General features: G+C 35.7%; 1 protein-coding gene across 1 annotated transcript in view; it reads left to right on the forward strand.

Annotated features, from left to right (window-relative positions):
• The first annotated feature begins 12,450 nt into the window (after nt 1-12,450).
• LOC123679863 (octopamine receptor beta-2R-like) overlaps nt 12,451-25,507 on the forward strand; it is a 109,314-nt gene continuing 96,257 nt past the window's right edge. The window contains exon 1 of the mRNA XM_045617398.1: nt 12,451-12,506. The gene's annotated coding sequence lies outside the window, so the exon portion shown is untranslated. The remainder of the gene's footprint in view (nt 12,507-25,507) is intronic.

The following is a 25,507-nucleotide window of genomic DNA, read 5'->3' on the forward strand; positions in this document are numbered from 1 at the left end:
CAATATATCTCACCTGGTAGAAGTCTTCCAGAGAAAATGTATATTGTACAAATTATTCCAAGTCATCACCCACTCAAACTAATTGAAGTTAAAGCTAACTCCGTCCAATTGAATCATCCAAAAACTTGATTAAACAAAAAAGAATTGCACGATGTGACAACATATACTGCAGTTAACTTAAATAGAAAAAGACATAAAATCTATCCAGTTGATTAGGTAAAGAAAGATAGCGATAATTTGAGTTGGGTTTTGGTTGAAGTAGAAACCAACAATCATTAAATAGAAAAAGCATAGACTTTATATATTATGTCGCATCATATTTTGCATTGGAATGATTATTCAAGCTATCCTACTAGGCGCTGTTGTCACTTTGTGCAGCAGTAACGCAACGAATCAACCATTTTCGAAATGCAGTAATAACTCATATTGAGGAGAATTCCCCAAAACTTCTAAGCAATATGTGAGAACTTGAAACAGGAAATATTTCCTGATGAAAATCTCATCATATCCAACCATCTGATACCTACCTCCGAAGTAGTTTTTTATACAGTGGCGGAGAGGTAAGTTCTCAAACCCAGTTTTACGAGTTTGAAACTTTTGCGAAAGTTGTCAACTTCAGTAGGTGAACCTTTAAGGGTTTATTTTCTCTGCTAATGGTAAGATATGATTTATTGAAACGTCAAGTTTTAGTACGAAATGGGATAATTCTGGAAAAGTGCTTTTTAATACATTTTCGCCATATATTTTAGTCATCATAGTTTCAATATATGAGATTGATTTGATAATGAATTCGATATCCAGCCCTCCCGTATCAAAACTATTTTTTAACAGCAGCTTATTCCATTTATTGATAGAGGCCGCTTTCCCGATATTCCGGTTGTTTTATTCCTCTTCTAAACTGATGAGTTTATATAATTGAGCGTTCCTCATTAAAAGGGCATGTGGAGTGTTTGATTGGCGAAAATTATGTCCAGTTTTGTGGGTCGTTCTGGAATGATTCGATTTTGGAAAATAATTGAATATGTAAATCTTTCAATCGTGCAACCTAATGGAATACTGGACTGAATCAGAGGTTTTGAACATTGTAAAATTGAACGTATTTCGAATCGATTTCAACTAATTGACCGTAAAATATCAGATGAGGTGAATTTCATTGGATATCTTGCAGTTCTTTTTATGGTAGAAGTAGAAACAGATTCGAAATTAGGTGCAATAATCTTCATGTAGGTATGAATTGATATGGTTTTCCAATAGGAATGATATAATTCAAATTAGTGATAATGACAACATTGTGTATATTTTTTGACTTGAGTTATTTGTGGTCAGTAAGTTATGCAATTCAATAATGGAAAGAGACACGCTTCGATATACCTCATTTTGTAGATCTTTTCGAGCACTATCTGATCCAAAAATTCAGCTCAAATTTCCATCGATAAAAAAAGTAGGTACAGGTGAAATAGTGAAAGAATACAACTACAAAATACTTTTGAAATGTGTCGGATACGAATAATATTCTCGAGATAAATTCCACATTGCCTATTTCACTATTTTCGCTGTTATTTCATTAACAAGGGAGATTTGGAAGCCGAATTTAAGGGTCAGATAGTACTCGATACGATCTTCAAAATTAGTCATCGCAACACCACCCATCCCTATTCAAAATCAATTATGCTCACCTCCATGAAGTTACGGGGATGAAAAAAGCGAAAAAGATGTTTACCATCGAATCATAAATTGACAGGTCGCAAGCAATTTCCACATTTTCATTATGAAGTTGGAAAATGGAGATGTTGAGTTTTCATTGGGCGACCCTGTATCTTGCCCTTGAAATTTCAATTCGAGCGAATAAACTTATTATCATATTATTTTGGGGTGTCACGTTTTCGGAGGGATTATTAAAACATTGATGAACGACAGACGAGAACTTTATTGTGGTACAGCACTTGGAAACATCCTTGAACACTCTACTAACTCAACTGGTGATCACCTCGTAACTCACTCTACTGAACTCTCTTTTTCCCAGTTCTATACCTAGGTTACAAACATAAAATCATATTGTACACCGCGAATTTCTTCTTCCTTTTCTTATTCTCTAAGTTGTATGCCGGCGCAATGGTATCATAGTACCTGCACACTAATTAGGGTAGAGAAAAGGTATTCTCTATTGGATCTTTCTGAGAACCTTATGAATGAGAAAGTTGTATGCAGAAATACCATGAAAGACAATTGTTACACTAATACAGCTACATTTAAATTAAGTATTGTGACGACAAACTCGGCCAGACACAGACATTATGTCTAATTGCTTTTTGTCGCCACATATTATATTATCAATTCAATCAGCAATGTTTTTTTGCGATTATTGAATATTGCTCTAGTTGAAAGCCATTCAACTGTCGATTTTAAAAGATGTATCGTCTAGACTCGGCAACCGTTCAATCGACACCGCCAAAGGTTCGATTTACATCGCCTGAGTTAATCAACTGAAACGGGTAAATTGATTGAAGCCTGAATTTCGCCTGGTAATACGTCTCCCTGGAACTCAATCAATTAATTTTCTGATAACACATACACCTCGATTTAAGAACATAAATCTCAGAAGGGGGATTTGCCGGAATGAATTATGAACAGTGGTTCGGTGTTGAACTGTTATAGGCTTTAGAAAAATGTGGTCCATCACTGAAATGGTGATTTTCATATAAATGTATCAGAAAATTAGTTCTCTAATTTTGTGGCTAATCCATTCATTCTACCACATTTTATAGAACAAAATCGTGCGAGAATATCTCATATTCGCATAAATTTCATGGTTATATTTTATTATTGGTGGAGTAAAAAGACATACATCATTTTTTCAATAGATGGCTTTAGTTATCTGTATATCCACTAGATGAAGTTTGATAGATGAAATTCCGTACTACTGAAAATTTTGTGACAGTTTTGTGATTAGTTGACTCAGTTCAGTTTGAGCGCGTGTCGAAGAAGTACACTTGCAAAAAGAAAATACGGTATAATTTTGAGTTTTTCTACGATAAAGCAAAAATAGAAACCAGGCGACTGAAAATGTGAACAGTATTTCTAGTTTTTATACTGTAACAGCCAATCACGAGCATTTTTGGTTTCGTCGATTCCGTTCCGGTAATTTCGATGCCAAAGATGCACCATGTAGTGGAAGGGCAATTGTTGATAAAATCATGGTCATTGTCGAGTCCGACCGTCATGTCAGCAATGTTTAGATTACCCAAAAGCTAAGGATTGCACAAAAACCTTTTGAAACCATTCGCATAAGGCTGGTCTCGATAAGAAAATCGAGTAACTGCAAAGAAACCTCATGGGCCAGACTTCCATTCGCAAATCGCTGCTGAATCGCAACAAAATCGACTAACTATTGAAGCGGTTGGTGACTAGTGATAAAAAGTGGATCGCTTACGACAACGTCAAGCGAAAACGGTCGTGGCCAAGCTAGGACTGATAGCCAGGAAGATTTTGCTACGTGTTTGGTGGTATTGGTAGCTTATTATCTACTATAAGCTGCTCCCCTATGGGACAACTGTTAACTCGGAGATGTACTGTCATCACTTGGACCGTCTGAAGAAAGAAATCGTTCAGAAGCGACCAGCTTGGGCGAATAGAAGAGGAATTATGTTCCTTTAGGACATCCCATCGACTCTCCAGAAGACTACATCTAGAACGCCTACAGCATTGTCCAAAAACAGGCTTTTCTTGACCTATAGATGAGGTCGTTGTACTTTACAAACATTTAAAAAAAACAAATTTCACAAAATCACATAAATCATTGCAAAAAATCTGGGTTTGTGAGATCCTGAAGAATATAGGGTGATTCAAAAGTACTTTGACAAACTTCAGGAGTGATTCCTCACAATAGTCTCATATGAATTATCCAAATAAATATATATGACCGGAAAAGCTTACTATCCAAAATAAAAGGTGTTAATGTCATACATGGTCGTACCGAAAAGTAACGATCTCTTCAATCGGGGAAACACTAATAGAATAGATAGTGTCTCAAAAAAACCAGAGCAACTTACTTAAACGTCAAATCCATTTTCTAATCATTCTTGTGAAAAATGCAAAATAAAGTAGTATCTTCAACACGCATCGATTATTATACTTGTTCAAGTGGAAATATCTTGAAAACGGTAGCTTTTTTAAGTGAATATGATAGAGGAATTGATCATTACGCTCAAAAGAGTTATGAATCTCCTTAAAATAAAAAGAGGTGTAGTACTCATTAAATGGATATAAAAATGTTCATGGCCAAGGGCCATACAGTATTCAGATTATCCCAAGGGCATGATACACTCAACGACATTGATAACTATAGGCAATAAACTCCTAATAACAAACTGGTATGACATACAATAAATTTCCCAGTAGATAAAATAAGCTCCAAACCCATTTCCACCTAATTTCCAACCTTTCCTATCAAATCCCAAGCATGTCACTGTTCAGTCCCCTTATACAAGCTGCAATTCGTTCCTTCTACGAGCCACATCAAGAATTTCTGAAGTGCCTTGTAGACAGAAGCACACAAAGAACCCAAACCGGTAATACCTGGAGGCAACAGTTTTGAGATATAAACCACTGAAACCCATTCGCGGTGAAATTCATCTTGCCACGATACAAACCTCAAACAACCCTTTCTTTGTAGCTCCTTTACGTCATCAAGACGCAGAGAGATTGAAGCAGGATGAGGTGGATGTTGAAATCCACGACAATCTCGGTCTATTTATAATATGGGATCATAGAGCACCTATGTAAAAAATAAGGAGAACACTGACGTGAAGTCATGAGCTTGATTATTAACGTGTCAATTGCATTCTTGGATACCACATATATAGCTTGTATGTATTGAGTGTCCAAATTCGGTGGTTGGTGAGGGTATCCTCTTTGAGCTAGATAAAAATGAATGGCACATTTTCGGACTCAATTTTTGACCAAATTGTTTTATTGAAAGAAGCAACCTTATAGGTTTAACTGTTTTCCAGCTATAAAAGAAAACAGAAAAATGGTGTGAAATGAAAAATTCTTATAACTTCTTTATTATTGACGCTATTAACATGAAACAAAGACAGGCACTTTTTTCAGACAAATCCATTTGTGTAATAATTGATCCTTTATTTCCATTAGTTTTGAAGCTATAATAAAAACTTTTTAAATGTTGAATATAATGTAAACCATAACAAATGAAATCGCTTCATTTTCCCTTTTCAAAAATGTATAACATGATATATAAATCTCTTATCAAATTATAAATGTAGGGTTTTTATTTCGTTGTCTAGGGGTTATAAAAAAGGCCGCCGGTACTAAACTATTGTTTATTTACACTATGTACAATTCAATGTCGATTGAATGTACAGCCACTGAACTTTCGTCTATTGTCTGATTATTCGAGTAGATCCGTCTATATCTAACGTCGAATTATCTAACTAGCTGCATCTAATATATTTCACGTCGAATCATATGCGTCTATCACTTCGAATTCTTTTACCTTTTCCGTCTAATCTGTAACGTCGAATACTAACTATGTCCGTCTATTCTCTAACGTCGAATTCCACCCTCGTTCGTATGTATCGTACTCCAGTCTCAGTCTTAAGTCTCAAGTACCTCTTCCCCTTACGTCTCCCTATATCGATAAAAACTGCATGGTCCACCGTTTTAGGATCGATCGTGTAGTTTTCGTTTCGTCAAGTCAATAGCGTATCATTCAGTTGGGTGTTAAGAATTCGGATCCCACATAAATATCATCAAAAAATCAACCAAGTGTCCATCAATAATAAACTGCGAACTTCAGATTACTTTTATCAATTTGAGAAATATTGAAATATTGAATAAATCTAACTGTGTTAAATCCGAAGACCGTAGTGGCCACCGAAAACATTAATTATCTTAAGTTCACAGATTATTATAGAAAGGCACTTGGTTGATTTACCGTGTGAAACTGAAACTTTTACGATTAGTTAGTTAGTTAGTTAATTGAAAAATGTATATATCTTGTTATATATTTTTGAAAAAGGAAAAATTATGCGATGTTATTCGTAATAAAAATTGTTTTGGTTCACATTTGAAAAAATACAAATTTGTATTAGAACTTCGGATCTAATAGCAATACAATACCAATGGATTCTACTAAATGAAGTCTCGTAGGATGCTTTTATTTCATGTTAATAGCACTAATAATGAAGAAGTTATGAGAAGTTTTCATTTCACGTCATTTTCCAATTTACTCTTATATCTTGAAAACAGTTGAATTTATGAGGTTACATTTTCACCAAAATAATTCTCTCAAAAATCGTGCCTCAAAATGTACCCTTCATTTTTTTTAGCTCAAAGGGATTCTGAGATACCTCACTAGACGACGAATTTGGGACACCCGATCATACATACATATACAAGGTGATCTAGATTTTAGTGGAATAACTTTGGCATCAATAGAGCAGTGGATTTTATTCAAGAAACTAAATTTTCAATAAAATCGAACCTTTCTTTCTCTGTGAAACTCTAGGGTGCCATTGACCGTGGCCCACCCTGTATACAACTTTCTGATAATCTTTCGAAATGTTGTTATTTTCGGCTATCGGTTGTGCCAATTCTCCTAATCCATCCTCGTATGACCAAGGATTGGATCTTCTTCAATTAATTTCCTGCGATAACGAACCATAGAAATGATTAATTGACCTCCAAAATTTCAACCGCCCCAACCAGAAAGTTACGTGATGACTGATGCCCCCTGCCAAATTTTTTCTGCTCGTTCTGCCAAAAACGCGAGGGAAGTGAAAACAAATTCCAATTTTCCTCGGAAATTAAGTTTCTCAATTAAGCGGTTTTTCGTGATTTCCACCATTTCCCGAAGCATACGGGGTCAATCGCTCTACCCGAATCTTGGGCGATCGGAAAAACTTTAGCGCTACAGGATTTATAACGTTGGGGTCTGAATTATGAAAGAAACCGGGCTGAAATCCACTTCTGTTCGGAAAAAATCTGGAACAGCCTCGACCGCTGGGAATGCGGCATTTCCTCAGAATTTCCCGGAAAGATGGAAACATTCAATATAGTCCAGTGATCTTAGTCAAAATTTTGAGATACCCAGCTATGAACTTGTATTTTGACAGCCTGAAAGTTTTCCAAGAACCTACATATGGTAGAGGCTGTCTACGACTATTGAAATCTAAGGTCACGAAAATCGATATTTTTGAAAAATATCTCGTTTTTTATGCAGTTTTCGCTATCTCTTTATTTAGCTTTATAAATATTATAGAAGAGAAAATTCCCTACAACTTTTGTTCATATAGTTTTCTGCACGATGAATTGTTTTCGGGATAAAGGGCGGAGACCTGTTGATTGGAACATTATTCAATTGGGAACAACACCACGTGACTACTTGGTTTAAACCGAAATTAGAGATATTTCTTCCAATAAATCACCGATTTTTATTGCACTTCACATAATTCATTTTAACAATAATCTCATTTACTTGATAATAGGTGTACAACTTTGTTTGAAATAGATGGCTGTAGCGGTAAGTGGTAGTCGAAATAAATAGATCGTAGATGTCATACAATAAGCTCTTGTAAACAAAACGCTATCGAAATATTAGTCGATTTGTGTCTGCATCATAAAGTTCTCGTTTAAACATGTCAGCTTATACAAGCCAAATTCTCGTCATTTTCGGGAGGTTTTAATTTTCTGCTTCAATATGAAGAAATCTACGGCTGAGGCTCATCGATTGTTCTCAAATACCTATGGTAATTCCGATATTAGTGAAAGAACGTGCCGAGATTGGTTTCAAAGCTTCAAGAACGGTGATTTCGGAGTCGAAGACCAGCATGGTGGTGGAAGAGAGAAAGTTTTCGAAGATGCAGAATTGGGGGCATTACTTGATCAAGACTCGTGTCATACGCAACAAGAATTGGCAGAATCATTGGGAGTGGCTCAACAAACCATTTCAAAACGCCTGAAAGTCATGGTAATGATTCAGAAACAAGGAAATTGGGTGCCGTACGAGTTGAAGCAGAAATGATGAAAGGCTTTTGTTTGCTTTAGAACAGCTGCTTGCAAGGCAAAGACGGAAAGTGCATTTCTGAAGATGAATGGGTTCATTACGATAATTCCAAGAGCAGAAAATAATGGAAATATTCCGGCCATGCTTACACGTCGACGTTCAAACCAAATATTCATTGTTCCAAGGTCATGCTCAGTATTTGTTGGAATCAGCTTAGCATAGTGTATTACAGGTATCTAAAACCGACTGAAACATTCACAGGCGATCGTTATCGAACGCAATTAATGCGTTTGAGCTGAACATTAAAAGACAAACGGCCTCAATAAAACGAGAGACATGATAAAGTGATTCTACAGCATGACAATGCTCGAGCCCATGTTGCGAAAGTGGTCAAGACATACTTGGGAACGATGAAATGGGGACTACTATCCGCCTTATTTTCCAGACGTTGCTCCCTCGGACTATCACTTGTTTCGATCAATGGCACAAGGCCTGGCTGACCATCACTTCTGGTCTTATGAAGAATCTTATGGATCGATTCGTGGATCACTTCAAAAGATGACCAGTTTTTTCAACGCGGGATTCGTACGCTGTCCGAAAGATGTGAGAAAGAAGTGGCCAGCGATGGACAATACTTCGAATCATAAATGTGTAACCAGTTTTTTACAATAAAGCCACGAATTTCGGAAAAAATGACGGGAGCAAAGTTGTATTCCTATGTTACGATGTATTTTTCAATAATTAATGAACTTTATATGACGTGTTGTTGACGAGGTTGTTCTCAGATGATTTTTTAACCGCGTGCTCTACACCCTCTAACTCGAAAACGATTCAAGTTATTAAAAATTTTGGAGACGAATCTTGATGGGAATTCAATCGTCTACGAAATTGGTCATGACACAAATAGCGAAAACCCCATAGGAAACGAGAAATTTGAAAAAAATTTTAAAATACCGATTTTGTGACCTCTAACCTAAGATTTTAAATATAGCGAACAAGCTACCAGACAACTTTAAGGATGTCAAATGACAAACTTCTACGTGTTTATAACTGGGTATCTCAAATTCCAAGCTGAACTACTAAGATGACCGAACTATTTCGGAAAAATCTGGAACACACTCGACCGCAGGGAATACGGGATTTCCTCGGAATTTCCCGGACAGATGGAAACATGCAACATCTCGCGCAGCCCCGAATGACAGAAGTCGTTAAGTTCATTATGGATTGTCGGAATGGAAAGTTTGTTACAAAGTTTGATCTCGAAGGGGGTGAGTTTTTCTTCGGCATTTGTCTCTGCTGAAAGTTTATTTCTTTGGAAGGGAGAGACTGTCCAATCTCATGAATTGCTTCTCTTCATTAAAACTCGAAAGAGATTACCTCCAATTATATTTCGAACGAACTAGTTGGAACTCGATATCTCTCATTTCGGAAAATGAAGTTTCGAGAGCATTGTGACTATAAAAAGGTCTTGGATTCGATTTCAGCTCAATTAGAGGATTCAGAGACGAAGTTTCAAAATTGTACTCCACTCATTCGAGTCATCCATTAATATTGATTTATTATTTCCAGTAATGAACCTTTGGAATCGAATAAAATTAAAATGAAGGAAATTTCTTCTACAAGCGTGCGCTTTCAACTCTTTTTCCACACGCAGTCACAAAGAGTCAATTTCCACAAAGTGCGGGAAAAACACCTCCATATGCGTGAGGAGAAGAAATAGAAATGGATTTTGCGCACGCAAATATCAAAGAATGAATTGAATTCTATCATGCCTCTATACACCAAACGACCGATTAACTTCAAAGATGAGAAAGCTATGGTAACGATATGCAGAATTATACGTCTGTCATTCATGACATATTAATGAAAGCTTTTGAGTTTCTATTCATTTCAAGCGCTTGTAGAAGGAATATTGTTACTAACTCTTGCGGAGATGTCTTTCCCGCACTCAACTGCTTGAAACGATAGTTTCATGCGGGAAAGTACCACTTTCCGCACTTGTTAGGAGACTAACTATTTCCTACTAGCATTTCGAAAGTAATACATTCCACATGAATTGACGTTTAAAAATTACGTTCCTTACTCATGTGGAAAGTGCCTTTTCCGCACTCGACAGCTTGATTGCAATCTCTTGCTGAAAAGTATCACTTTTCGCACTTATTAGGAAAATAACTATTTTCTACAAGCGTGCGCTTTCAACTCTATTTCCGCACGCATTTTAAGTCACAAAGATTCACTTTCCCACAGTGCGGGAAACACCCCTGCTATTTCTTTTCCGCACGCATATGCGTGCCGGAAAGAAATTGCAGTGGATTTTTCCGCTCGCAAATATTGAAGAATAAATTGAATTCTGTCATGCCTCTATGGACCGAACGCCCAATTGAACGTCAAGGGTGAGATAACTTTGGTAATGACATGCAAAATTACGTCTGTCATTCATGTCTATGTGAATAATTAATCAAATCTTTTGAATTTCAATTACATTGTAGAGAAAATATTGTTCTAAACTCTTGCGAACATGTCTTTCCCGCACTCAACTGCTTGAAACGATAGTTTCATGCGGGAAAGTACCACTTTCCGCACTTGTTAGGAGACTAACTATTTCCTACTAGCATTTCGAAAGTAATACATTCCACACGCATTGACGTTTCTATTATTATTATATTATATTATATTATAAAAGTAGCACTTTTTCAAACACGTACAAAAAAAGACCTGCTGTTCACTTTCCGCACGCATATGCATACGGAAAGTGAATAGCAAGAGTTTTTTCCGCACGCAAATATTAAAGAATTACATCAATCATAATATTTTGGCATGTCTCTATGCTCCAATCATAAAATTCAAACTTTTCTCTTTGCGGCTGGGCGCACAATTTCTTATAACGTCAGTCGTTATCAAGACGAAAACTCTCCATGAAAGTGTTTCATTTACGCTAGTAGGAAAAATATTGTTCCTTATGTGGAAATGTGCCTTTTCCGCACTCGACAGCTTCACCGAACGACGCGAAGCGGAGTCAACTGCAGTCTCTTGCAGAAAAGGATCACTCTCCACACTTATTAGGAAAATAACAATTTTTTTTACAAGCGTGTGCTCTCAACCCTTTTTCCGCACGCATTTGAAGTCGCAAAGAATCACTTTTTCATGAGGTGCTATTCCTCGTCTGCACTCATATAAGTGAAAAATAGCAGCGGTTTTTTACGCAATATTAAAGAGTTAATTAAACTCTATCATGTCTCTATGCACCGAACGCCCAATTAACGCCAATGATGAGATAACTGTGGTAACGAGTAACTACATGCAGAATTACGATATGAATAATTAATGAACATTAGAGTTCAAATTTATTTCATGCGCTCGTAGAAAAAGAAAAATGAAGCAAAAATTCTGTGGTAAATCCGTTCATTCTGCCACAACAAAAAGTGTGGAAATATTTCAGTTTCACACAGATTTTATGGTTATATTTCATTATTATAGGTTTATACTCGAATTCATCTATTATCTGTCAAACTTGTGATAGAGCAAACAGTGCTGTGAATCAAAATTTTCTAATGCAAAAATCACTGAACGATATTTATAGAATCATTCCATTAATTCCAATAAAAATTCAGTGAATTCGAGAAAATAATGTGTAATTCTCGTACAGAAGGGTCATCCTGATACTCATTCATTAATTCATTTTTGATTCCGTGGAAGAATATCAATGCTTTCCACACTTTTATTATAAATTAACTATTTCCAAGCTCAACTACTGAACTCCGCTTCGCATCGTTCGGGCAACGGCAGTTTTGTTTGGAAAAATTCTACTTTCTGCACTTATAACGAAAATAACTATTTCACTCTCCCTTCACAGATTACGTTTTGAAATGTTTGAAAATCAAAAATCGAATATAGAAAATCCATTCTCCCGCTGACCAGAGTTTTTTCGGAAAGTATTGTAGCTATTGATTGGCTTGAAATTTGGTACAAAAATCAGATGTTGTATGACATTGATCTCCCTAGCGTGAGAACATGAACATGAGAACCAAATGTTGGAAAATTCAAATCCCCAAAAATCGACTCCACAAAAAAGCGATATTCAAAATGTTTATTGCGAGAATTGTACTGAATAAAATATTTTTAACGAAAATTACTGAAACTCAATAGTATGAGAGTTATGAATTTTTAGATATTTTCCTCTTACTTATCATTATTTTTATATCGAATATTTGAATCATAACCGGTCTACTAATGGAGACAGAAAACAAAAGAGATCTGCAAGATCAAAAATGGTCTGTTTTCAAAAATTAATTAATTCTTCTATTAATCAAGAAGAGAAAGAAATGAAGGTTATATGTTGAAATTCGTTTTAGATGATTGGTTCGAATTTTCCACGAATTGTAATTTCATTGATACGAATATAAATATTTACTATTAATTATCTTTTTTTTTTCAGGATTTCACGCTTCCCAATAGAACTGATGGAAAAGTCGTGGTCTTAAAAGTATGTATTTGTGGATTTGTTTTCTTCGAAAATTGTTCTCGGTACAAAACAGTACTTTTAACTACTCACGAAAAAAAATTCAAATACTGAATAATCATAATAAATACAAATATAAGGAAGGTCATAAACCCCAAATATTTAAAATTTCGAATTTATCTATTAAAGATAGACGAAGTTTATTCAAATTATGCAATAAGGTGTTAGGTGTTGATACAACATTGTGTCTTATACATTTATTAATGAGTCTAGACATACTCCTCATTAGGTGATCAACATCCTCCTGGGGGATCTCATTTCAGGCCACCTCAATCTCATGTCGTAGCACTGCCAGAGTTTGAGCTGGATCTGATAAATTGTTCAATTTTCTACCGATCATGTTCCACGCGTTTTTAATTGGGAACAAATCCTGAGTTTATATTGGCCATGGCCTCAAATTATTTCCGATATCCTCGGAGTACTCAAACGTTACTCTTTCCACATGTTGTTGGTCAATATCCTTCTGGATGTTCGGTTTTGGATAGTCCAAAAATATGGAATATCATGTGATTCCATTATTCCTTTTATATGTAATGCTGCGAGGTCATGCTACCTTTTACGAGGCGTGTATTTGAAGTAAGGTCTCCAAGACCATTGTATCGCCGCAAGTAGCGCTAGATGAAATCCGGCAACCCTGTTGTATACGTTAAGCCCCCCTCCACCAATCGACACCTGGTGGAGCTCTTTAGGACGCTCAGTCTTGACGTAGCAGCCATTTGCAATGGAAGTGCCGGTTGTCGCTCCCGCCAGGTGCGCGTACTCACCTGGCTGACAATTTTCGGTATTGCAGGTTATTCTCCAAAATTGAATGAATAGAGTCTCTACTGCACACATCTTGCAGTTTTTCGTCGAACTCATTGAGAGTCAACCTGCGATCTTTCAGCACAAGCGCCTCAACTTTCCGCACTGTTTCGTCCGAGTGTGACGGCCTGCCGCTGCGCTCCTCGTCGTGAATGTTTAGTCGGCCAGCAGAAAATTCTCTACACCATTTTCGAACGTTTTTCACGTCCAGACATTTCTCACCATACACTTCTTCCAATTGACGATGAATTTCTATAGGTGGAGTTTTTTTTTAGTGCAAAAACTTAATGACTGAACGTAACTCGCACCTGGTGGGAGCAACAACCGGCACTTCCATTGCAAATGGCTGCTACGTCAAGACTGAGCGTCCTAATAAGCTCCACCAGGTGTCGATTGGTGGAGGGGGGCCTAACATATACAACAGTGTTGCCGGATTTCATCTAGCGCTACTTGCGGCGATACAATGGCCTTGGAGACCTTACTTTAATTACACGCCTTGTATTAAAACTACAGATAATCTAGAGCCGTGAGCAGTGACACTCTACACGATAATACCGAGTGGCCCCTCAACATAAAATTGGACATCACGGTATTCACCACGTCACCTTCTTACCTGTGAGTGACTGTGACGTTCATGGCTACACAAAGTAGTTTCGCAAACCACTAGTTCGCGCAATTTTCCTAGTTGTAAAGGAACAATCTCACAAAGCTAGCAATTCTGAGTCTTGAAGAGGTGTTATTGTAAGAACTCCTCTTATGTACTAAGCTCTTTTTGTTCTCAAAACCATGTCTGACAATATCTCACATCTCACCACAACTTTTTTGCAGTCTAGCACCAATATCGCGGTATGTAACCCAAAATTCGCCACTGTGTAGAATGCTGTCAACATTTAATTCTTTTTCATGTGATGTTGATATTTTCAATGTTCAACTCCATGAATTGAAGAGAATTTTAAAATTAAAGTTGCCCTTTGTATTTTCAGTATGCTGATCATTTTCAGATAATGTTAAGTTTAATTTTTAGTTTATAGTTCATAGCATAGCTTGAATTTTGTTTTCATTATTTCAATATCTTGTATGATATATTAATTGTCAAACTGTGAATGCTGTATTGGGGTTTACCTGTTTGTATTCCTATTTGTCTTAAATAAATAAATAAATAAAATAAATGATTTGTCCAGTCTCCCTTAGTCCAATTATTCATCCCCAATCAAACTCAGTTAATTGAAGATCATTTGAATTTCTTCAAATTCTGGTATCATCAACACTTGCAAACAATATTCATCGTCACAATTACTGACAATTCTGACCATATTGACCAAATTCAATCTATTAGCTATAACATAATAGTAAAAAGACTGGAAATTTGTATTCTAGTGATGATAAACTTGTATACCAAAAGTTATTGAAAACAAATCAATTTTAATGGGTATTCGGGTTTATATCTAACTACTGAAACCAACCGCTCTTTCCAAGAAGTCTAATGGAGCGAATATACCGAAATAAATTGGTTTTCAAAGTAGATAACGTTTTCCATCAAAGCTTCCTCCCATTCCGTTCCAAAACTCAAAACATGGAACGAAGATGGAATTAATTTGAATTATATTTCCAACGGAAAGTAATTAGAAAATTGAGGATGCCTAACTCCATTCATCCCGAAACCCGAAGAGGCATTCGTCAGAATCAGTCCGTGATTTTCTCTCGATAAAGTTAATTTTTCGAAGGAATTTTCTCTAACGACGGCATCCTTTGATAACCGTCTTCTCGATATCAAAGCCCTACAGACGAAACAGACCTGCTTGTAGCAGCTGAATAAAAAACATCAGATGGATTTATCTGGTCTATTCTAAATAACGTTGCCTCGTCTCAGAATCTTCGTTGCACTGTGAACCATTGTCGTTCTCGAAGATCTCAAATCTCCCTCATTGTTACTGTTTGGATTTATTGTTTGGTTTGAACTACTTTGATACAAGGGAGTATTGTCTTATTCCTTACTGCAAAGAATCTTTCGAGTCTGCAAAATTACTCTTCTCGGATTTAATTAAAACTATTGTATTCATTTTCGACCAAAACTCCTATCTGTAATTCGAGAAGGGATGGAATTGGATAAGATTGGAAAACAGTTCGGTTTTTAAAGCTGAATAAAAGCGGAAGTATCAATAAATGAGATCGCTACCGGTATACAAGTGTAGTTGCACTATTAGATTGATCGCAAGGACTTAACTTGAAAGATATGGGGGAATGGCTTCATATAAGATGGAATGATATTGCTCAATCTTACTTTTCTCTTACCAAATCATCCTTCGATTACTGTCTTCTGGATATCAAAGCCCTATCGAAGAATTTATCCTTTTTGTAGCAGCTGAATGGAGAATCAATCAATCAATTATTCAGAGGGTGTATTCTTAATAACGTGGCTCGTCTCAGAATCTTCGTTGCACTCTAAATCATTATCCTTCTCGAAGATTTCAAATCTTCCTCATTGTTACTGTTTGGAATGATTGTTTGGTTCGAACTACAAAGATACAAGGCAGTATTGTCTTCTGCCAAACTCCAAAGAATCTTGCTGAGTCGACAGAATTACTTTTCTCCAGTTTAATTAAAACTATTGTATTCATTATCGTCGAAAACTTCTATCTGTAATTCGAGAAGAGATGAAAGTGGATAGAATCGAAATTCCGTTTGGTTTCTGAAGCTGGATAAAAACGGAAGTATCAATAAATGAGATCGCTACTGGTTTACAACTGTAGTTGCACTATTCTTATGCCGTTTGCTTTGATTGCAAGCAGTTAACTTGAGCCTCATAAGTGAATGGCTTCATATGGAATGGAACGATATTGCTAAATGGTGATTCTCTCAAACGAGAGCATCCTTTGATGACTGTCTTCTCGATATAAAAGCTCTACAAAAGAAACAGTTCTGTTTGTAGTAGCTGATAGAATAACATCAGATTCATCTGGTGTATTCTAAATAACTTTGCCTCGTCTCAAAATCGTAGTTGCATTGAGGAGCATTGTCGTTCTTGAAGATTTCATATCTCCCTCATTATCACTGTCTGGAATTATTGTTCGGTTGGAGAACTACGTAGATACAAGGGTGTATTGTCCTCTCTCAAACTGCAAATAATTTTTCGAGTCGGCAGAATTACTTTTTTCCGATTTCATTAAAACTATTGTATTCACTTTCGCCGAAAACTTCTATCGTTAATTCGAGAAGAAATGGAATTGGATAAGATCGGAAACCAGTTAGGATTTTAAGGCTGAATAAAAATGGAAGTATCAATAAATTAGATCGCTACTGGTATACAAGTGTAGTTTCACTATTTCAGACCGTTTACATTGATCGCAAGCAGTTAACTCGAGTAGATGGCTTCATATTGGATGGTACGATATAGCTAAATACTTCTTTATTAGCTGGACTCTGTAGAACGTATCATATCGGCTACGAAACATTGTTGGTCTTATGCAAACCAACTTTCGACATTTGGATGTGGGTATCGATCGTCAGTAATCTTGGTCATGGTATGCTTGCAGTAGTCTATCGTTGTGATGACTTGATGGTCTTGAATGGCTAAAAAAACCTTCCTTTTCTGTATACATTGCACCTGAAGGAAGCCAATAGTTTGACGCTTCAATGTCGAACTGATCCTGATTCACCTCTTTGAAATATCTTTTGTGCAGGGGCTTCTCTCTCCATCTTTGTAGTTTTTCTTGGTTTGTCTGATGGTTTTATGAAAATTGCTCCTGTGAAGGAGGTGTTGATTAATCTGCTTCACACAGTATTTTGTAGACCTCTGATGTACAGTGCATCCCATTTTGGGTGAGACAGCCAGGTTTCTCGCTTGTTATTTAAGATAGAGCCTTCTGGTTTTCACGTTCCTGTCCTACTTTTTCGTGAAACTCAAGTTGGTCTAATCAGATTTTGCATAACTGTTTCCGTTCAAGAGATACAGGGTGATTTTGGAAATTGATACTTTTGGGACCCCTTCTTTATCTCCGAAGTTATTAGAAAAAATGCTGAGGTAAAAACTATGTCTGAATCAGAATTCTGTGTAGAATCCAGTGGCGTACTCAATTTTTTTTTTCGGGGTATGGTTTTGAATATTCAACACAAACCTATATTTTTTTCAATGGAACACCCTATATATCATTACTTCGTTGAATTCGTTATTTTTTTCCTTTCAAAATGATATATGATACTATATAGGTAGGATGGTCAGAAATGTTAAAAAAACACTGAAACATCAAATAATGATGATTTTTTGTTAATGAGCAATGGATTTTCCATATGAAAAAAAGGATTAATTGGATAATTTCCATTTGTGATTTTTATTTATAGTAGAGTAAGCAAACAAGTATAATACACTCATCACAAATATGAAAAACAAAACGGAGGTACCTTCCTAATAGCAACAAATAAATAATACAAAAATTCATAAACATTGCATGATATCTTACAGCTTGAACTGTTCAAATTGCTGTCCATTTTCCCTAATACATATAATATACTACAGTAAAAGACATAACAGTCTCGAAGAACTTCGGGCATCAAGAGAGGCAGGTTTCCAGGATTTACAAAACCGCCCTTTTATAATATTAAATGCACTCAGGCGTATTGAAAAGTTTTGTCAATTATGTATTAGAGGAAAATGGACAGTAATTTGAACAGTTTAAGCTGTAAGATATCATGCAATGTTTATGAATTTTTGTATAATTTATTTGTTGCTATTAGGAAGGTACCTCCGTTTTGTTTTTCATATTTGTGATGAGTGTATTATATTTGTTTGCTTACTCTACTATAAATAAAAATCACAAATGAAAATTATCCAATTAATCCTTTTTTTCATATGGAAAATCCATTGCTCATTAACAAAAAATCATCATCATTATTTGATGTTTTAGTGTTTTTTTAACATTTCTGACCATCTATATATGATGATCTGATATATGATACTATATAGTATCATATATCATTTTGAAGGGAAAAAAATAACGAATTCAACGAAGTAATGATATATAGGGTGTTCTATTGAAAAAAATATAGGTTTGTGTTGAATCTTCAAAACCATACCCCGAAAAAAAAAATTGAGTACGCCACTGGATTCTACGCAGAATTCTGATTCAGACGTAGTTTTCAGCTCAGCATTATTTCTAATAATTGCGGAGATAAAGAAGGGGTCCGAAAAGTATCAATTTTCAAAATCACCCTGTATCTTTTGAACGGAAACAGTTATGCAAAATCTGATTAGACCAACTTGAGTTTCACGAAAAAGTAGGACAGGAACGTGAAAACCGCAAGGCTCTATCTTAAATAACAAGCGAGAAACCTGGCTGTCTCACCCAAAATGGGATGCACTGTACTTGCTTGATCTCTGAAGTATTCCTGTAGGCTTTCTATCTAGGCCATTATTATTATTATATGGTCGATTTCTGAAAATAGCAGAATTTTTAATTTCCGCTATAGTATATAAGAACGTAGGATTTGCGATATTTTCATCATTTTTAAGATTTTTCAACAGTTGATAAACCAATCAATTGACATCCTTTTCAAAAATTGCAGTCATCGCGGCAAAATAATAGTGCCGTTTTTTATAAATCAATTTATTCAAATTACCACTATAGTGTTATGGCAACACTATAAATCTAAAACCTAACATAAAGTCTAAAAAAATATTGCTCTTTGTATATCAAAATTCCGATTTCAAGAGAATAAAAACTAGAATTTCATTTCTCTTTCCTTGGAAGAAAAACAGGCAAAAACCTTTTCACTCACCTTCTTTACGACTGAAAAGAAGCGGATGTAAGGATAATGTCATGTATGTTCCCTATCCTTCTCATAAATTTTCGACACAGGAAAGTTTTAAGAACCTGGTTTAGGTGAACGCTTGAGGGGTAAGAAGGCTGGCTTATTGTTGTGGGCTTCAGAGGGTATCAGGTTCATAGAAGTGAGAAATATGAAGTGTCCATAAAAAGGATGTAGATGTATTTTGGTTTACAGCAATGAATACTTGATTGAATTCGGTATAGTTTTTCATAAGACGAAAATATCATGTATGTTGTTCGAGTGCTTTTGAAAATTCATTTAAGTAATCTTCTTTCTGTATTCCAGTATCGTAATGAGTTCATTACAGTTCTAAAAACAGTGCTGTAGTGAACTCATTACAGCTTCGTTCTCAGTTATATTTTTCGTTTTGTGGTTGCCTATAATAAATAAAAACGGCTGACACTTGTTAATGAATGAAGAAAAAGAAAAAGAAGTACCATTTCCAAGTGTATAAATAACTCGAGATATTACTTATCTGGTTAATGTTTCGACAAAATGCCATCCACATAACCATTGTCAAACAGAAGATTTCCACGTTATTACGTAGGAATCAAAATTGAAAGTTACCCAAGGAGAATGCACGCCATCGAAGGAGAGTAGCGATATACCGGTTTCACCCTTGTCAGGGATCATCAAGTAATAACTTAAGATATTTATACACTTGGGAATCGTTCTTCTTTTTTTCTTCGTTGCCTATACTGACACCCAATCCATTAAAATTTTGACAAACTTCAATAATTGTCAATGTAATATAATGTGGATATAATGAAATCATTTGTAACATTATTCACATTTCTCTTGAGTCTGGTGGTGTTAAATCGATTTCGTCAGACATAATACACGAATTCAATGCACACCAACTGCCAAGATATAATTCAGAAGTCACTAGGATATATAATCTCATTTAATTTCGTCAATATTTCACAAATCTTGACTGAAATAGAGAAAATATCGTCTAATACTCGTTGCAAAAGGCAATTCCATCACTCATACGAATTCCGCATTCGTGTTGCGCATTCGTGTTGGAATAGGAGCCTATTCTGCATATAGAATATACTATTACATAAGGCTGGATAATTAAGGTGAAAATCCTAGAGACTGGAATTCGGTGGGAATTATGAAACATCCCATCCCAAATCAATTATAAAGATGACAAACCTCCAGCATCATGTTTTTTTTAGCTGAATAAATTGTTTTTTTCTATATAAGGAGACAGCCATTTAGCTAAATTTGGAGCCACTCTGTCTGTCTTTTTAGCTGCATGAGAAGCTTCCATGGAAATCATATAAAAAAACATTCCATAAAATTATATATTTATAATGATAAAAATTCATTCAAACAATAGATCTGTCGTGTATTATTATTTAAAGTTCTCATACCCTTAACTAAGCACCTCACATGGAAACAAAACATTAAATTAATTGTTATTGATGACTTATCGATTTCTGATCTAACGAGTATCTCATCTGATCGACAAAGGATCAAGAGGAAACCAATATCACGCTCTCGCCAAGAAAACTGAAGGGAAACCTATTATTGTATTGTATCATCACAAACAACCGCATCAATCCAGGCAACCTGGGATTCGTTCGTTTCAAATTGTCGGAGATATTTCAGAAGATTGCAGGGCCATCAATTCCACACGAGAAAGAGAAATAGAGGGGCACACACACACAGAACTAGGACTAATGGATCTGACTCACATCAAAGAAACCGCGCTAGTACGATTTCTTTTTGCGGAACACGCTTCCGTCAGCTGTTTCCTTCCATATTTTCAGCATTACATGGGGCGAAGCACACACACATTCTATTCCATATCGGCGAGGAAATGATACTACGTAACGACTTTTTAATGTGTTTTGAATCGGAATCAAGTTGCTCCGACGGAAAAATTCTCGATGGATCACACGCTGGTCTTTATCGGGATTTAAAAGGGGTAGGATAAATATTTATGGGGGTGGATTCTGCTGGTTGGAAGTTCTGGGGTTACTTATAGAATTGTAATTCTCTTGACATGAAATTTTCCATCTTATGTTTGGGAATTATTGTTTTAAAAATGCATTTCATACCATTTCATAGCCTGAATGATTTTGTAATGAATTTTTAAGTAAATAGTTGAGAAAATATTAATATTTTATGAAAATCGTCTTACAGTGCTGCCTTCTACTTATTTGTTAAAAAAAAAGATAATGAAATGAATGTACAATTTCGAATACCGTACAAAGTTTGGTCATCGCAGGAGCACCATAGGGGAAATGAATGGGTACCAAAGTTTGACTGGCGCAAAATTTCTCCGATAATGTTCATTGATCACTCATCAGATCCCAGGAGAGGAGAAGCAGAATATCGAAAACAAAATGAGGAAGGCACTGGCAGGAAGTCGGGATTTTTTGAACGTTAGTTCATTCATGCCTTGAAGATGCCTTGAAGATCACATATACCTATGTGGTCTCCAAGGATGCAATTGGTGCATGAATTAATGAGGGCTTAAAAGTTCCGGACTTCACGTTAATGTTTTCCTCTATTTCTTGTGTATAAAATTCCTAATCACTCTATTATGCGCATTCGCCATTTTGTACCCGAAAGATGAAAAATTCACTTTCAAGAAGAGAGAGTTGTGGATTTAATATTCATACAAATTGTAGCATCTTATATCAAATAAAAAAATCGTTCGTGTCCAGAAAAAAAAAATATTAGAAAATTTGATTTTTCGAGAAATAAAACTAGTTGAATAAAAGTCATGCCTTCTTCACGAATTGTTTTTGAATTATGTTGCCTTGTAGATGTATTATATCAAGTTGGGGAAAAAAGTAAATTTGTATTTCGCGCCTTTTTTTAACTAAGTTTATTTCCTGCTTTTCTCCGCTTTTTTGAAAGTATTGCGCTTCATCAGTTAAGTAGTTAAGAGTATGGACTCCTCAAAGGATGAAATTCTTCATATTTCATATTTTTACTACCTGAAAATGAAATAAGCATCATAAGTGACCAAAAATATTAGCGATGTAAACAGGGGGGCCAATACTCTGGTTGGTGTTGCATAACACTGGCTCGTGCAATTCCGTTGTAGTATGGTGGAGTTAAATGCACCTGGTGCAGCGTGCTCTGGTAGGCCTGTCATCGAAAAAGTCGATGGAATTGTGGCGACAAAAAACAATTAGACATAAAGTATATGTCCAGCCAAAATTGTCGTCACAATGCTTGATATAAATGTACACCTACATTTTTTTAACAATGATCTTTCGTGATACTTGTGCATATAGCTTTCTCATTCATAGGGTTCTCAAAAAGATACAATAGATGATGTCTTTCCCCTACTCCAATTAGTGTCCTGGCACCATGATTCCATTGCGCAGGCATACAACTCAGAGAATAAGAAAAGGAAGAAGAAATTTACGGTGTACAATATGATTTTATGTTTGTAATCCAGGTATAAAACTGGGAAGGGGAGTTCAGTGAAGTAAGTTACGAGGTGATGACCAGTTCAAGGATTTTTCCAAGTGCTGTAGCACAATATAGTTCTCGTCTGTAATCCATCTGTGTTTTAATAATCTCCACGAAAATGCGATACCCCTGAAAATTATAGTAACTATCGAGATATGTCAAAATGTTAGCAGTCGTACCGTCGCCCTGAGCTGAACATCTATCAAAACATCGTTTTGAAACATTTACAAAAAAATCTCAGTGCTTGAGTGTCACACTTTCTGACTCCATTAGACGAATTTCCATCTATGAATCGCTGTTGAATCGCAACTGAATCGACCCATTTCTGGAGCGGATGGTAACTGGAGACTGACACTCACGACAATGTAAAGCGACAGAGGTCGTTGTCGATAGCTCACGAAGCGGCCTAGGCTTTGACGAAGCCATGATTGACGTCCAGTAAGGTGTTGATGTGTGTTTGCTGGTATTGGCAAGGAATACTCTACTAATTCTGCCCTCGACTGTTCGAAGCTGGCGATCGAACATAAGTGGCCAACATTGGTGAATAGGAGAGAAATTGTGTTTCATCAGGATAACGTCAATCTGTACACATCTTTGATGACAAGCTGAAAGCTCCGAGAGCTTGGATTTGCACATTTGGATTTTCATAAGCAACAAGTTTTCTAACAGAAAACTTTTTATAAAGTATTGAAATAAAGAAAAAATATGAAATTACCTCATCCCCTATGATTCAACAGGAATGGATCAAAATTGAGGTTAAATCTGAACTAGGTATTAATCAAGCCAAGTAACTTGACATTTTAACAAACTACATGACTTGAAATCAAGGTCGTGAAAAATTACATACTTGAGCTTGACTTGACTTGATTTTAGATATTTATTGCTTGACTTGATATCAAGCCACTTGATATTACTTGAGCTTGATATGTACGCGTCGCACGGCATATATTTCTGCAATTTCGTACTAGCTCAGACTAAATAAGGGAATTCCTCGAGCGCCGAGAGACTGAAGCATTCGCCAGGATGACTTCATAAGTAGCTTTCTCATATTTCTATGAAATCTATTCGTAGATTTTGGTAGTTCCAGAAATATCTTTCCAAACTTGGCCAAAATGGCCAAGAATTTTTATCAACGCCAGCATCTTCAGCTTCTGTTGGCAGACAATTTTCCAGAGCTGGTCTTACAGTTACAGAAACCCGCTTTAGGTTAGGCGACATATCTATGAGATGCCTCATGTGTCATAGATCCTGGATGGAGAATTATGAAATCAAACAAAACCTGGAGGTTTCCCAATATTAAGAAACATTTTTCATTGTTATGATTTATAGTGATTTAATTTATGTTTCTATTTCAAAAAAGTTGATATTTTCGGTTCTTTTATGCAATAAATTTAATAAATGAAAGTGTCCTGTGCAAGGTTCCTTCTCATTTCCTCATTTTTATTGATGTGACACAACACAATAAAAATGCTAAAAATCAAGTAGCTTGATGTGATTCAAGTACTTGATAAATAAATACTTGACTTGAGTTTGAAAAACTACTACTTGACTTGAAATCAAGTCAATCTCCCGTGAATACCTTATCGGAACACAGTCGATGCAATAAAAAACCGAACGTCTTTCATTCCTTGATTATAAAATAAACTACCCTCCTTTATCCCCTATCTATCTAGTGGCATTTGTCCCTATTGATGCTCACCTGATTCGCTTCCTATGAAACCCCAATAAACCGTTCTCATTTCAGTTTCACCTTCTCTCCTGAATATCGAATGATCCAAAAGGCCGAATTCAATATCGCTAAGGCTGAGCTGAGAAGGACATGTTTCTGTTCAAAAAAAAAAAGGGCCGAAACGGATTCAATCTCGTACTTGCTAACAATTCTATGTGAATTGTAATCCGGGTCACAGCTGATGTGAACAGAATCGGAAGGTTTGCTTCGTTGTTTCCTGAACTGATGGAAGTGTATTGTGAGGAGATTGAATATGTCTACGTCTGAGTTATGTTAAGTTTTTCAGTGCTCGTTTGCCGGATAGATCGATCTATCATTTCTTCACAATGAATTTTGAGCCGGAAATGATCTCAAGCAACTTCGACTATGATATCAAATTGAAGAATGTCCCTCTGCTAGTCTGACCTTAAACACGATCGAAAAGATCTAAAAAACTTGAAATGTTCAAGGTAGTTTAATTCCAAAACTCCAGATTGGAACGAGATAAAAATTTGTATTTGAATATGATAGGACCACTTGAAGTGGTGCGAAATTTTATGTTGATTTCATAACCATAATAAATTCAAAAAGAATATCTAAAACATGTACCCAATTTTTTCATGACCATAAAAACAGCGGTATTCAGATATTAGGTGCTGATATGAAATAATCAAGCTCCATGCAAAATTTCATGCTGATCACTTCTTCAGAACCTCAAAAAATTCAAGAAGAATATTGGAAAATAAATATCTTTATGTTATTTCCGTGATTACGAATCTGATCGGGGTGAAATTTGTGTCACTCTCTTCTGAACTAGACCTGTTCATCATACTTTCTTAGGTTATGATATTGTCAAATTTTGTAAAAAAAAATTGTAGAATTTTTCTTATTCCAACTTTATCCCCCTTTATATTATCTTTTTATAAGATGCTTGAAAAAAGGGTATTCAAATTTCATATGGTGCTCTTCACTTCAGTTCCTTTTTCGAAAAATAGTAAATATTTCTTATCCATAATTTCAATGAATCTTCTTTGAAAGTAAATCACATTCGAGACATTGATGAAAAGGAACAAATTATCATATCGTTGTCCTATAATATTAGTATAAATTTTATAGTTCTCCTCGAATGAGCTTTTAAGTATAAGCTGTTTCAAGGAAAAGTAGTGTTTTCGTAATGTGGTGATGAAATTTG

Source organism: Harmonia axyridis, chromosome 5 (assembly GCF_914767665.1).
Source record: "Harmonia axyridis chromosome 5, icHarAxyr1.1, whole genome shotgun sequence".
In the NCBI taxonomy this organism is placed as follows: domain Eukaryota; kingdom Metazoa; phylum Arthropoda; class Insecta; order Coleoptera; family Coccinellidae; genus Harmonia; species Harmonia axyridis.